The sequence below is a fragment of the Oncorhynchus nerka genome, linkage group LG26, assembly GCF_034236695.1.
Source record: "Oncorhynchus nerka isolate Pitt River linkage group LG26, Oner_Uvic_2.0, whole genome shotgun sequence".
Taxonomy (NCBI): Eukaryota; Metazoa; Chordata; class Actinopteri; order Salmoniformes; family Salmonidae; genus Oncorhynchus; species Oncorhynchus nerka.
In genome coordinates, this window is record NC_088421.1 from 32,940,528 (window position 1) to 32,954,652 (window position 14,125).

The window sequence follows — 14,125 nt, forward strand, 5'->3', positions numbered from 1 at the left end:
ATTCCATGCTGTCACAGTTACCAGCCCTTTCAAGCTTAACATCCTTATCATTTATCGCCCTCCAGGTTCCCTCTGAGAGTTCATCAATGAGCTTGATGCCTTGATAAGCTCCTTTCCTGAGGACGGCTCACCTCTCACAGTTCTGGGCGACTTTAACCTCCCCACGTCTACCTTTGACTCATTTCTCTCTGCCTCCTTCTTTCCACTCCTCTCCTCTTTTGACCTCTCCCTCTCACCTTCCCCCCCTACTCACAAGGCAGGCAATACGCTCGACCTCATCTTTACGAGATGCTGTTCTTCCACTAACCTCATTGCAACTCTCCTCCAAGTCTCCGACCACTACCTTGTATCCTTTTCCCTCTCGCTCTCATCCAACACTTCCCACACTGCCTATATGTCTACAGTTGATCAGGACAGGTTATATGTCTACAGTTGATCAGAACAGGTTATATGTCTACAGTTGACCAGAACAGGTTATATGTCTACAGTTGATCAGGACAGGTTATATGTCTACAGTTGATCAGGACAGGTTATATGTCTACAGTTGATCAGGACAGGTTATATGTCTACAGTTGATCAGAACATGTCTAAAGTTGATCAGGACAGGTTATATGTCTACAGTTGATCAGGACAGGTTATATGTCTACAGTTGATTATATGTCTAAGTTGACAGAATATGTCTACAGTTGATCAGGACAGGTTATATGTCTACAGTTGATAGAACAGAACATGTCTAAAGTTATATGTCTACTGTTGATCAGGACAGGTTATATGTCTACAGTTGATCAGGACAGGTTATATGTCTACAGTTGATCAGAACAGGTTATATGTCTACAGTTGATCAGAACAGAACATCTCTACAGTTGATCAGAACAGAACATGTCTACAGTTGATCAGAACAGGTGTCTACAGTTGATCAGTCTACAGTTGATCAGAACAGGTTATATGTCTGACAGTTGATCAGATCAGAACAGGTTATATGTCTACAGTTGATCAGGACAGGTTATATGTCTACAGTTTCAGGACAGGTTATATGATTGATCAGGACAGGTTATATGTCTACAGTTGAGGACAGGTTATATGTCTACAGTTGATCAGAACAGGTTATATGTCTTGATCAGGACAGTTGATCAGTTGATCAGACAGAATATGTCTACAGTTGATCAGGACAGGTTATATGTCTACAGTTGATCAGGACAGGTTATATGTCTACAGTTGATCAGAACAGGTTATATGTCTACAGTTGATCAGAACAGGTTATATGTCTACAGTTGATCAGAACAGAACATGTCTACAGTTGATCAGAACAGGTTATATGTCTACAGTTGATCAGGACAGGTTATATGTCTACAGTTGATCAGAACAGAACATGTCTACAGTTGATCTTATATGTCTACAGTTGATCAGGACAGGTTATATGTCTACAGTTGATCAGAACAGAACAGTTGATCAGTTATATGTCTACAGTTGATCAGAACAGGTTATATGTCTACAGTTGATCAGGACAGGTTATATGTCTACAGTTGATCAGGACAGGTTATATGTCTACAGTTGATCAGAACAGAATATGTCTACAGTTGATCAGAACAGGTTATATGTCTACAGTTGATCAGAACAGGTTATATGTCTACAGTTGATCAGAACAGGTAATATGTCTACAGTTGATCAGAACAGGTTATATGTCTACAGTTGATCAGAACAGGTTGATATGTATGTCTACAGTTGATCAGACAGGTTATATGTCTACAGTTGATCAGGACAGGTTATATGTCTACAGTTGATCAGGACAGGTTATATGTCTACAGTTGATCAGAACAGGTTATATGTCTACAGTTGATCAGAACAGGTTATATGTCTACAGTTGATCAGAACAGGTTATATGTCTACAGTTGATCAGAACAGGTTATATGTCTACAGTTGATCAGAACAGGTTATATGTCTACAGTTGATCAGAACAGAATATGTCTACAGTTGATCAGAACAGAAACAGGTTATATGTCTACAGTTGATCAGAACAGGTTAATGTCTACAGTTGATCAGAACAGAACATGTCTACAGTTGATCAGAACAGGTTATATGTCTACAGTTGATCAGAACAGGTTATATGTCTACAGTTGATCAGAACAGAACATGTCTACAGTTGATCAGAACAGGTTATATGTCTACAGTTGATCAGACAGGTTATATGTCTACAGTTGATCAGAATATGTCTACAGTTGATCAGAACAGAACATGTCTACAGTTGATCAGGACAGGTTATATGTCTACAGTTGATCAGAACAGGTTATATGTCTACAGTTGATCAGAACAGGTTATATGTCTACAGTTGATCAGAACAGGTTATATGTCTACAGTTGATCAGAACAGAACATGTCTACAGTTGATCAGAACAGGTTATATGTCTACAGTTGATCAGAACAGGTTATATGTCTACAGTTGATCAGGACAGGTTATATGTCTACAGTTGATCAGAACAGGTTATATGTCTACAGTTGATCAGTTGACAGGTTATATGTCTACAGTTGATCAGGACAGGTTATATGTCTACAGTTGATCAGGACAGGTTATATGTCTACAGTTGATCAGAACAGGTATATGTCTACAGTTGATCAGAACAGGTTATATGTCTACAGTTGATCAGAACAGGTTATATGTCTACAGTTGATCAGAACAGGTTATATGTCTACAGTTGATCAGAACAGAACATGTCTATCAGAACAGGTTATATGTCAGAGTTGATCAGGTTATATGTCTACAGTTGATCAGAACAGGTTATATGTCTACAGTTGATCAGAACAGGTTATATGTCTACAGTTGATCAGGACAGGTTATATGTCTACAGTTGATCAGAACAGAACATGTCTACAGTTGATCAGGACAGGTTATATGTCTACAGTTGATCAGAACAGGTTATATGTCTACTGTTGATCAGGACAGGTTATATGTCTACAGTTGATCAGGACAGGTTATATGTTTACAGTTGATCAGAAGAGAATCAGAACAGAACATGTCTACAGTTGATCAGAACAGAACATGTCTACAGTTGATCAGAACAGGTAATATGTCTACAGTTGATCAGAACAAAACATGTCTATAGTTGATCAGAACAGGTTATATGGCTACAGTTGATCAGGACAGGTTATATGTCTACAGTTGATCAGGACAGGTTATATGTCTACAGTTGATCAGAACAGGTCATATGTCTACAGTTGATCAGAACAGGTTATATGTCTACAGTTGATCAGAACAGGTTATATGTCTACAGTTGATCAGAACAGGTTATATGTCTACAGTTGATCAGAACAGGTTATATGTCTACAGTTGATCAGAACAGAACATGTCTACAGTTGATCAGAACAGGTTATATGTCTACAGTTGATCAGGACAGGTTATATGTCTACAGTTGATCAGAACAGGTTATATGTCTACAGTTGATCAGGACAGGTTATATGTCTACAGTTGATCAGAACAGAATATGTCTACAGTTGATCAGAACAGAACATGTCTACAGTTGATCAGAACAGGTTATATGTCTACAGTTGATCAGGTTATATGTCTACAGAACATGTCTACAGTTGATCAGAACAGGTTATATTGTCAGGACAGGTTATATGTCAGTTGATCAGGACAGTTATATGTCTACAGTTGATCAGAACAGGTTATATGTCTACAGTTGATCAGAACAGGTTATATGTCTACAGTTGATCAGAACAGAACAGGTTATATGTCTACAGTTGATCAGAACAGTTATATGTCTACAGTTGATCAGGACAGGTTATATGTCTACAGTTGATCAGAACAGGTTATATGTCTACAGTTGATCAGGACAGGTTATATGTCTACAGTTGATCAGAACAGGTTATATGTCTACAGTTGATCAGAACAGAACATGTCTACAGTTGATCAGTATGTCTACAGTTGATCAGAACAGGTTATATGTCTACAGTTGATCAGAACTACAGTTGAGGACAGGTTATATGTCTACAGTTGATCAGGACAGGTTATATGTCTACAGTTGATCAGGACAGGTTATATGTCTACAGTTGATCAGAACAGGTTATATGTCTACAGTTGATCAGAACAGGTTATATGTCTACAGTTGATCAGGACAGGTTATATGTCTACAGTTATATGTCTACAGTTGATCAGAACAGGTTATATGTCTACAGTTGATCAGAACAGAACATGTCTACAGTTGATCAGAACAGGTTATATGTCTACAGTTGATCAGAACAGGTTATATGTCTACAGTTGATCAGAACAGAACATGTCTACAGTTGTCTATATGTCTACAGTTGATCAGGACAGGTTATATGTCTACAGTTGATCAGAACAGGTTATATGTCTACAGTTGATCAGAACAGGTTATATGTCTACAGTTGATCAGAACAGGTTATATGTCTACAGTTGATCAGGACAGGTTATGTCTATTGATCAGAACAGTCTACAGTTGATCAGAACAGGTTATATGTCTACAGTTGATCAGGAACAGGTTATATGTCTACAGTTGATCAGAACAGGTTATATGTCTACAGTTGATCAGAACAGGTTATATGTCTACAGTTGATCAGAACAGGTTATATGTCTACAGTTGATCAGAACAGGTTATATGTCTACAGTTGATCAGGACAGGTTATATGTCTACAGTTGATCAGAACAGAACATGTCTACAGTTGATCAGAACAGGTTATATGTCTACAGTTGATCAGGACAGGTTATATGTCTACAGTTGATCAGAACAGATATGTCTACAGTTGATCAGGACAGGTTATATGTCTACAGTTGATCAGAACAGGTTGATCAGGACAGGTTATATGTCTACAGTTGATCAGGACAGGTTATATGTCTACAGTTGATCAGGACAGGTTATATGTCTACAGTTGTCTACAGTTGATCAGAACAGGTTATATGTCTACAGTTGATCAGAACAGGTTATATGTCTACAGTTGATCAGGAACAGGTTATATGTCTACAGTTGATCAGAACAGGTTATATGTCTACAGTTGATCAGAACAGGTTATATGTCTACAGTTGATCAGAACAGGTTATATGTCTACAGTTGATCAGAACAGGTTATATGTCTAGGTTATATGTCTAGTTGATCAGAACAGGTTATATGTCTACAGTTGATCAGGACAGGTTATATGTCTACAGTTGATCAGAACAGGTTATATGTCTACAGTTGATCAGAACAGACAGGTGTCTACAGTTGATCAGAACAGGTTATATGTCTACAGTTGATCAGAACAGGTTATATGTCTACAGTTGATCAGAACAGGTTATATGTCTACAGTTGATCAGAACAGAACATGTCTACAGTTGATCAGAACAGGTTATATGTCTACAGTTGATCAGAACAGGTTATATGTCTACAGTTGATCAGAACAGGTTATATGTCTACAGTTGATCAGAACAGGTTATATGTCTACAGTTGATCAGGACAGGTGATATGTCTACAGTTGATAAGAACAGGTTATATGTCTACTGTTGATCAGGACAGGTTATATGTCTACAGTTGATCAGGACAGGTTATATGTCTACACTTGATCAGAACAGAATATGTCTACAGTTGATCAGAACAGGTAATATGTCTACAGTTGATCAGAACAGGTTATATGTCTACAGTTGATCAGAACAGGTTATATGTCTACAGTTGATCAGAACAGGTTATATGTCTACAGTTGATCAGGACAGAACATGTCTACAGTTGATCAGGACAGGTTATATGTCTACAGTTGATCAGGACAGGTTATATGTCTACAGTTGATCAGAACAGGTTATATGTCTACAGTTGATCAGGACAGGTTATATGTCTACAGTTGATCAGGACAGGTTATATGTCTACAGTTGATCAGAACAGGTTATATGTCTACAGTTGATCAGAACAGGTTATATGTCTACAGTTGATCAGAACAGGTTATATGTCTACAGTTGATCAGAACAGGTTATATGTCTACAGTTGATCAGAACAGAACATGTCTACAGTTGATCAGAACAGGTTATATGTCTACAGTTGATCAGGACAGGTTATATGTCTACAGTTGATCAGGACAGGTTATATGTCTACAGTTGATCAGAACAGGTTATATGTCTACAGTTGATCAGAACAGGTTATATGTCTACAGTTGATCAGAACAGGTTATATGTCTACAGTTGATCAGAACAGAACATGTCTACAGTTGATCAGAACAGGTTATATGTCTACAGTTGATCAGGACAGGTTATATGTCTACAGTTGATCAGAACAGAACATGTCTACAGTTGATCAGAACAGGTTATATGTCTACAGTTGATCAGGACAGGTTATATGTCTACAGTTGATCAGAACAGAACATGTCTACAGTTGATCAGGACAGGTTATATGTCTACAGTTGATCAGAACAGGTTATATGTCTACTGTCAGGACAGGTTATATGTCTACAGTTGATCAGGACAGGTTATATGTCTACAGTTGATCAGAACAGAATATATGTCTACAGTTGATCAGAACAGAACATGTCTACAGTTGATCATGTCTACAGTTGATCAGAACAGGTTATATGTCTACAGTTGATCAGAACAGGTTAACATGTCTACAGTTGATCAGAACAGGTTATATGTCTACAGTTGATCAGGACAGGTTATATGTCTACAGTTGATCAGGACAGAATATTATATGTTATATTGATCTACAGTGTCTACAGTTGATCAGGACAGGTTATATGTCTACAGTTGATCAGAACAGGTTATATGTCTACAGTTGATCAGGACAGGTTATATGTCTACAGTTGATCAGAACAGGTTATATGTCTACAGTTGATCAGAACAGGTTATATGTCTACAGTTGATCAGAACAGGTTATATGTCTACAGTTGATCAGAACAGAACATGTCTACAGTTGATATGTCTACAGTTGATCAGAACAGGTTATATGTCTACAGTTGATCAGAACAGGTTATATGTCTACAGTTGATCAGAACAGGTTATATGTCTACAGTTGATCAGAACAGGTTATATGTCTACAGTTGATCAGGACAGGTTATATGTCTACAGTTGATCAGAACAGGTTATATGTCTACAGTTGATCAGAACAGGTTATATGTCTACAGTTGATCAGAACAGGTTATATGTCTACAGTTGATCAGACAGGTTATATGTCTACAGTTGATCAGAACAGGTTATATGTCTACAGTTGATCAGAACAGGTCATATGTCTACAGTTGATCAGAACAGGTTATATGTCTACAGTTGATCAGAACAGAACATGTCTACAGTTGATCAGAACAGGTGTATGTCTACAGTTGATCAGAACAGGTTATATGTCTACAGTTGATCAGAACAGGTTATATGTCTACAGTTGATCAGGACAGGTTATATGTCTACAGTTGATCAGGACAGGTTATATGTCTACAGTTGATCAGGACAGGTTATATGTCTACAGTTGATCAGGACAGTTGATCAGAACAGGTTATATGTCTACAGTTGATCAGAACATGTCTAAAGTTGATCAGGACAGGTTATATGTCTACAGTTGATCAGAACAGGTTATATGTCTACAGTTGATCAGAACAGAACATGTCTACAGTTGATCAGAACAGGTTATATGTCTACAGTTGATCAGGACAGGTTATATGTCTACAGTTGATCAGAACAGAACATGTCTACAGTTGATCAGAACAGGTTATATGTCTACAGTTGATCAGGACAGGTTATATGTCTACAGTTGATAAGAACAGAGCATGTCTACAGTTGATCAGGACAGGTTATATGTCTACAGTTGAATAGAACAGGTTATATGTCTACTGTTGATCAGGACAGGTTATATGTCTACAGTTGATCAGGACAGGTTATATGTCTACAGTTGATCAGAACAGAATATGTCTACAGTTGATCAGAACAGAACATGTCTACAGTTGATCAGAACAGAACATGTCTACAGTTGATCAGAACAGGTAATATGTCTACAGTTGATCAGAACAGAACATGTCTACAGTTGATCAGAACAGGTTATATGTCTACAGTTGATCAGGACAGGTTATATGTCTACAGTTGATCAGGACAGGTTATATGTCTACAGTTGATCAGAACAGGTTATATGTCTACAGTTGATCAGTTCAGGTTATATGTCTACAGTTGATCAGAACAGGTCATATGTCTACAGTTGATCAGAACAGGTTATATGTCTACAGTTGATCAGGACAGGTTATATGTCTACAGTTGATCAGGACAGAACATGTCTACAGTTGATCAGGACAGAACATGTCTACAGTTGATCAGAACAGAACATGTCTACAGTTGATCAGGACAGGTTATATGTCTACAGTTGATCAGAACAGGTTATATGTCTACAGTTGATCAGAACAGGTTATATGTCTACAGTTGATCAGAACAGGTCATATGTCTACAGTTGATCAGAACAGGTTATATGTCTACAGTTGATCAGAACAGAACATGTCTACAGTTGATCAGTCTACAGTTGACAGGTTATATGTCTACAGTTGATCAGAACAGGTTGATCATGTCTACAGTTGATCAGAACAGGTTATATGTCTATGTCTAGTTGATGATCAGAACAGGTTATATGTCTACAGTTGATCAGAACAGGTTATATGTCTACAGTTGATCAGGACAGGTTATATGTCTACAGTTGATCAGGACAGGTTATATGTCTACAGTTGATCAGAACAGGTTATATGTCTACAATTGATTAGAACAGGTTATATGTCTACAGTTGATCAGAACAGGTAATATGTCTACAGTTGATCAGAACAGAACATGTCTACAGTTGATCAGAACAGGTGATATGTCTACAGTTGATCAGGACAGGTTATATGTCTACAGTTGATCAGGACAGGTTATATGTCTACAGTTGATCAGGACAGGTTATATGTCTACAGTTGATCAGGACAGGTTATATGTCTACAGTTGATCAGAACAGGTTATATGTCTACAGTTGATCAGAACAGAACATGTCTACAGTTGATCAGGACAGGTTATATGTCTACAGTTGATCAGAACAGGTTATATGTCTACAGTTGATCAGAACAGAACATGTCTACAGTTGATCAGAACAGGTTATATGTCTACAGTTGATCAGAACAGGTTATATGTCTACAGTTGATCAGAACAGGTTATATGTCTACAGTTGATCAGAACAGAACATGTCTACAGTTGATCAGGACAGGTTATATGTCTACAGTTGATCAGAACAGGTTATATGTCTACAGTTGATCAGTTGTCTATTGATCAGAACAGGTTATATGTCTACAGTTGATCAGGACAGGTTATATGTCTACAGTTGATCAGGACAGGTTATATGTCTACAGTTGATCAGAACAGGTTATATGTCTACAGTTGATCAGAACAGGTTATATGTCTACAGTTGATCAGAACAGTTGATCAGAACACATGTCTACAGTTGATCAGAACAGGTTATATGTCTACAGTTGATCAGAACAGGTTATATGTCTACAGTTGATCAGAACAGGTTATGTCTACAGTTGATCTAACAGGTTATATGTCTACAGTTGATCAGAACAGGTTATATGTCTACAGTTGATCAGAACAGAACATGTCTACAGTTGATCAGGACAGGTTATATGTCTACAGTTGATCAGAACAGGTTATATGTCTACAGTTGATCAGGACAGGTTATATGTCTACAGTTGATCAGGACAGGTTATATGTCTACAGTTGATCAGAACAGAACATGTCTACAGTTGATCAGAACAGGTTATATGTCTACAGTTGATCAGGACAGGTTATATGTCTACAGTTGATCAGAACAGGTTATATGTCTACAGTTGATCAGAACAGAACATGTCTACAGTTGATCAGAACAGGTTATATGTCTACAGTTGATCAGAACAGGTTATATGTCTACAGTTGATCAGGACAGGTTATATGTCTACAGTTGATCAGAACAGAATATGTCTACAGTTGATCAGAACAGGTTATATGTCTACAGTTGATCAGAACAGGTTATATGTCTACAGTTGATCAGGTTATATGTTGATCAGACAGGTTATATGTCTAGTTGATCAGGACAGGTTATATGTCTACAGTTGATCAGAACAGGTTATATGTCTACAGTTGATCAGAACAGAATATGTCTACAGTTGATCAGAACAGAACATATGTCTACAGTTGATCAGAACAGAAGGTCTACAGTTGATCAGACAGTTATATGTCTACAGTTGATCAGAACAGAACATGTCTACAGTTGATCAGAACAGGTTATATGTCTACAGTTGATCAGAACAGGTTATATGTCTACAGTTGATCAGAACAGGTTATATGTCTACAGTTGATCAGAACAGGTTATATGTCTACAGTTGATCAGAACAGAACATGATCAGACAGTTATCAGTTGATCAGAACAGAACATGTCTACAGTTGATCAGAACAGAACATGTCTACAGTTGATCAGAACAGGTTATATGTCTACAGTTGATCAGGACAGGTTATATGTCTACAGTTGATCAGAACAGGTTATATGTCTACAGTTGATCAGAACAGGTTATATGTCTACAGTTGATCAGGACAGGTTATATGTCTACAGTTGATCAGGACAGGTTATATGTCTACAGTTGATCAGGACAGGTTATATGTCTACAGTTGATCAGAACAGGTTATATGTCTACAGTTGATCAGGACAGGTTATATGTCTACAGTTGATCAGGACAGGTTATATGTCTACAGTTGATCAGAACAGGTTATATGTCTACAGTTGATCAGAACAGGTTATATGTCTACAGTTGATCAGAACAGGTTATATGTCTACAGTTGATCAGAACAGGTAATATGTCTACAGTTGATCAGAACAGAATATGTCTACAGTTGATCAGAAGAACAGGTTATATGTCTACAGTTGATCAGGACAGGTTATATGTCTACAGTTGATCAGGACAGGTTATATGTCTACAGTTGATCAGGACAGGTTATATGTCTACAGTTGATCAGGACAGGTTATATGTCTACAGTTGATCAGGACAGGTTATATGTCTACAGTTGATCAGAACAGGTTATATGTCTACAGTTGATCAGAACAGGTTATATGTCTACAGTTGATCAGAACAGGTTATATGTCTACAGTTGATCAGAACAGGTTATATGTCTACAGTTGATCAGAACAGAACATGTCTACAGTTGATCAGAACAGAACATGTCTACAGTTGATCAGAACAGGTTATATGTCTACAGTTGATCAGAACAGAATATGTCTACAGTTGATCAGAACAGGTTATATGTCTACAGTTGATCAGAACAGAACATGTCTACAGTTGATCAGAACAGGTTATATGTCTACAGTTGATCAGAACAGGTTATATGTCTACAGTTGATCAGAACAGGTTATATGTCTACAGTTGATCAGAACAGAACATGTCTACAGTTGATCAGAACAGGTTATATGTCTACAGTTGATCAGAACAGACAGGTTATATGTCTATATGTCTACAGTTGATCAGGACAGGTTATATGTCTACAGTTGATCAGGACAGGTTATATGTCTACAGTTGATCAGTTCTACAGATCAGGACAGGTTATATGTCTACAGTTGATCAGAACAGGTTATATGTCTACAGTTGATCAGAACAGGTTATATGTCTACAGTTGATCAGAACAGAATATGTCTACAGTTGATCAGAACAGGTTATATGTCTACAGTTGATCAGAACAGGTTATATGTCTACAGTTGATCAGAACAGAACATGTCTACAGTTGATCAGAACAGGTTATATGTCTACAGTTGATCAGGACAGGTTATATGTCTACAGTTGATCAGGACAGGTTATATGTCTACAGTTGATCAGAACAGGTTATATGTCTACAGTTGATCAGGACAGGTTATATGTCTACAGTTGATCAGGACAGGTTATATGTCTACAGTTGATCAGAACATGTCTAAAGTTGATCAGTCTCTACAGTTGATCAGAACAGGTTATATGTCTACAGTTGATCAGGACAGAACATGTCTACAGTTGATCAGAACAGAACATGTCTACAGTTGATCAGAACAGGTTATATGTCTACAGTTGATCAGAACAGGTTATATGTCTACAGTTGATCAGAACAGGTTATATGTCTACAGTTGATCAGAACAGGTTATATGTCTACAGTTGATCAGAACAGGTTATATGTCTACAGTTGATCAGAACAGGTTATATGTCTACAGTTGATCAGAACAGATCAGAACATGTCTACAGTTGATCAGAACAGAACATTATATGTCTACAGTTGATCAGGACAGGTTATATGTCTACAGTCTACAGTTGATCAGGACAGGTTATATGTCTACAGTTGATCAGGACAGGTTATATGTCTACAGTTGATCAGAACAGGTTATATGTCTACAGTTGATCAGAACAGAACATGTCTACAGTTGATCAGAACAGGTGATATGTCTACAGTTGATCAGGACAGGTTATATGTCTACAGTTGATCAGAACAGAATGTCTACAGTTGATCAGAACAGGTTATATGTCTACAGTTGATCAGAACAGAACATGTCTACAGTTGATCAGAACAGGTTATATGTCTACAGTTGATCAGGACAGGTTATATGTCTACAGTTGATCAGAACAGGTTATATGTCTACAGTTGATCAGAACAGGTTATATGTCTACAGTTGATCAGGACAGGTTATATGTCTACAGTTGATCAGGACAGGTTATATGTCTACAGTTGATCAGTTCAGGTTATATGTCTACAGTTGATCAGAACATGTCTAAAGTTGATCAGGACAGGTTATATGTCTACAGTTGATCAGGACAGGTTATATGTCTACAGTTGATCAGAACAGAACATGTCTACAGTTGATCAGGACAGGTTATATGTCTACAGTTGATCAGGACAGGTTATATGTCTACAGTTGATCAGAACAGGTTATATGTCTACAGTTGATCAGGAACAGGTTATATGTCTACAGTTGATCAGAACAGGTTATATGTCTACAGTTGATCAGAACAGGTTCTATATGTCTACAGTTGATCAGAACAGGTTATATGTCTACAGTTGATCAGAACAGTTGTTATATGTCTACAGTTGATCAGGACAGGTTATATGTCTACAGTTGATCAGGACAGGTTATATGTCTACAGTTGATCAGGACAGGTTATATGTCTACAGTTGATCAGGACAGGTTATATGTCTACAGTTGATCAGGACAGGTTATATGTCTACAGTTGATCAGAACAGGTTATATGTCTACAGTTGATCAGAACAGAACATGTCTACAGTTGATCAGGACAGGTTATATGTCTACAGTTGATCAGAACAGGTTAGGTTATATGTCTACAGTTGATCAGAACAGAACATGTCTACAGTTGATCAGGACAGGTTATATGTCTACAGTTGATCAGAACAGGTTATATGTCTACAGTTGATCAGGACAGGTTATATGTCTACAGTTGATCAGGACAGGTTATATGTCTACAGTTGATCACAGTTGTCTACAGTTGATCAGAACAGAACATGTCTACAGTTGATCAGAACAGGTTATATGTCTACAGTTGATCAGAACAGGTTATATGTCTACAGTTGATCAGAACAGAATATGTCTACAGTTGATCAGAACAGGTTATATGTCTACAGTTGATCAGAACAGAACAGGTTATATGTCTACAGTTGATCAGAACAGAACATGTCTACAGTTGATCAGACAGGTTATATGTCTACAGTTGATCAGGACAGGTTATATGTCTACAGTTGATCAGAACAGGTTATATGTCTACAGTTGATCAGAACAGGTTATATGTCTACAGTTGATCAGAACAGAATATGTCTACAGTTGATCAGGACAGGTTATATGTCTACAGTTGATCAGAACAGAATATGTCTACAGTTGATCAGAACAGGTTATATGTCTACAGTTGATCAGAACATGTCTACAGTTGATCAGAACAGGTTATATGTCTACAGTTGATCAGGACAGAATATGTCTACAGTTGATCAGAACAGGTTATATGTCTACAGTTGATCAGAACAGAACATGTCTACAGTTGATCAGAACAGGTTATATGATCAGAAGGTTATATGTCTACAGTTGATCAGAACAGGTTATATGTCTACAGTTGATCAGAACAGGTTATATGTCTACAGTTGATCAGGACAGAATATGTCTACAGTTGATCAGTGTCTACAGTTG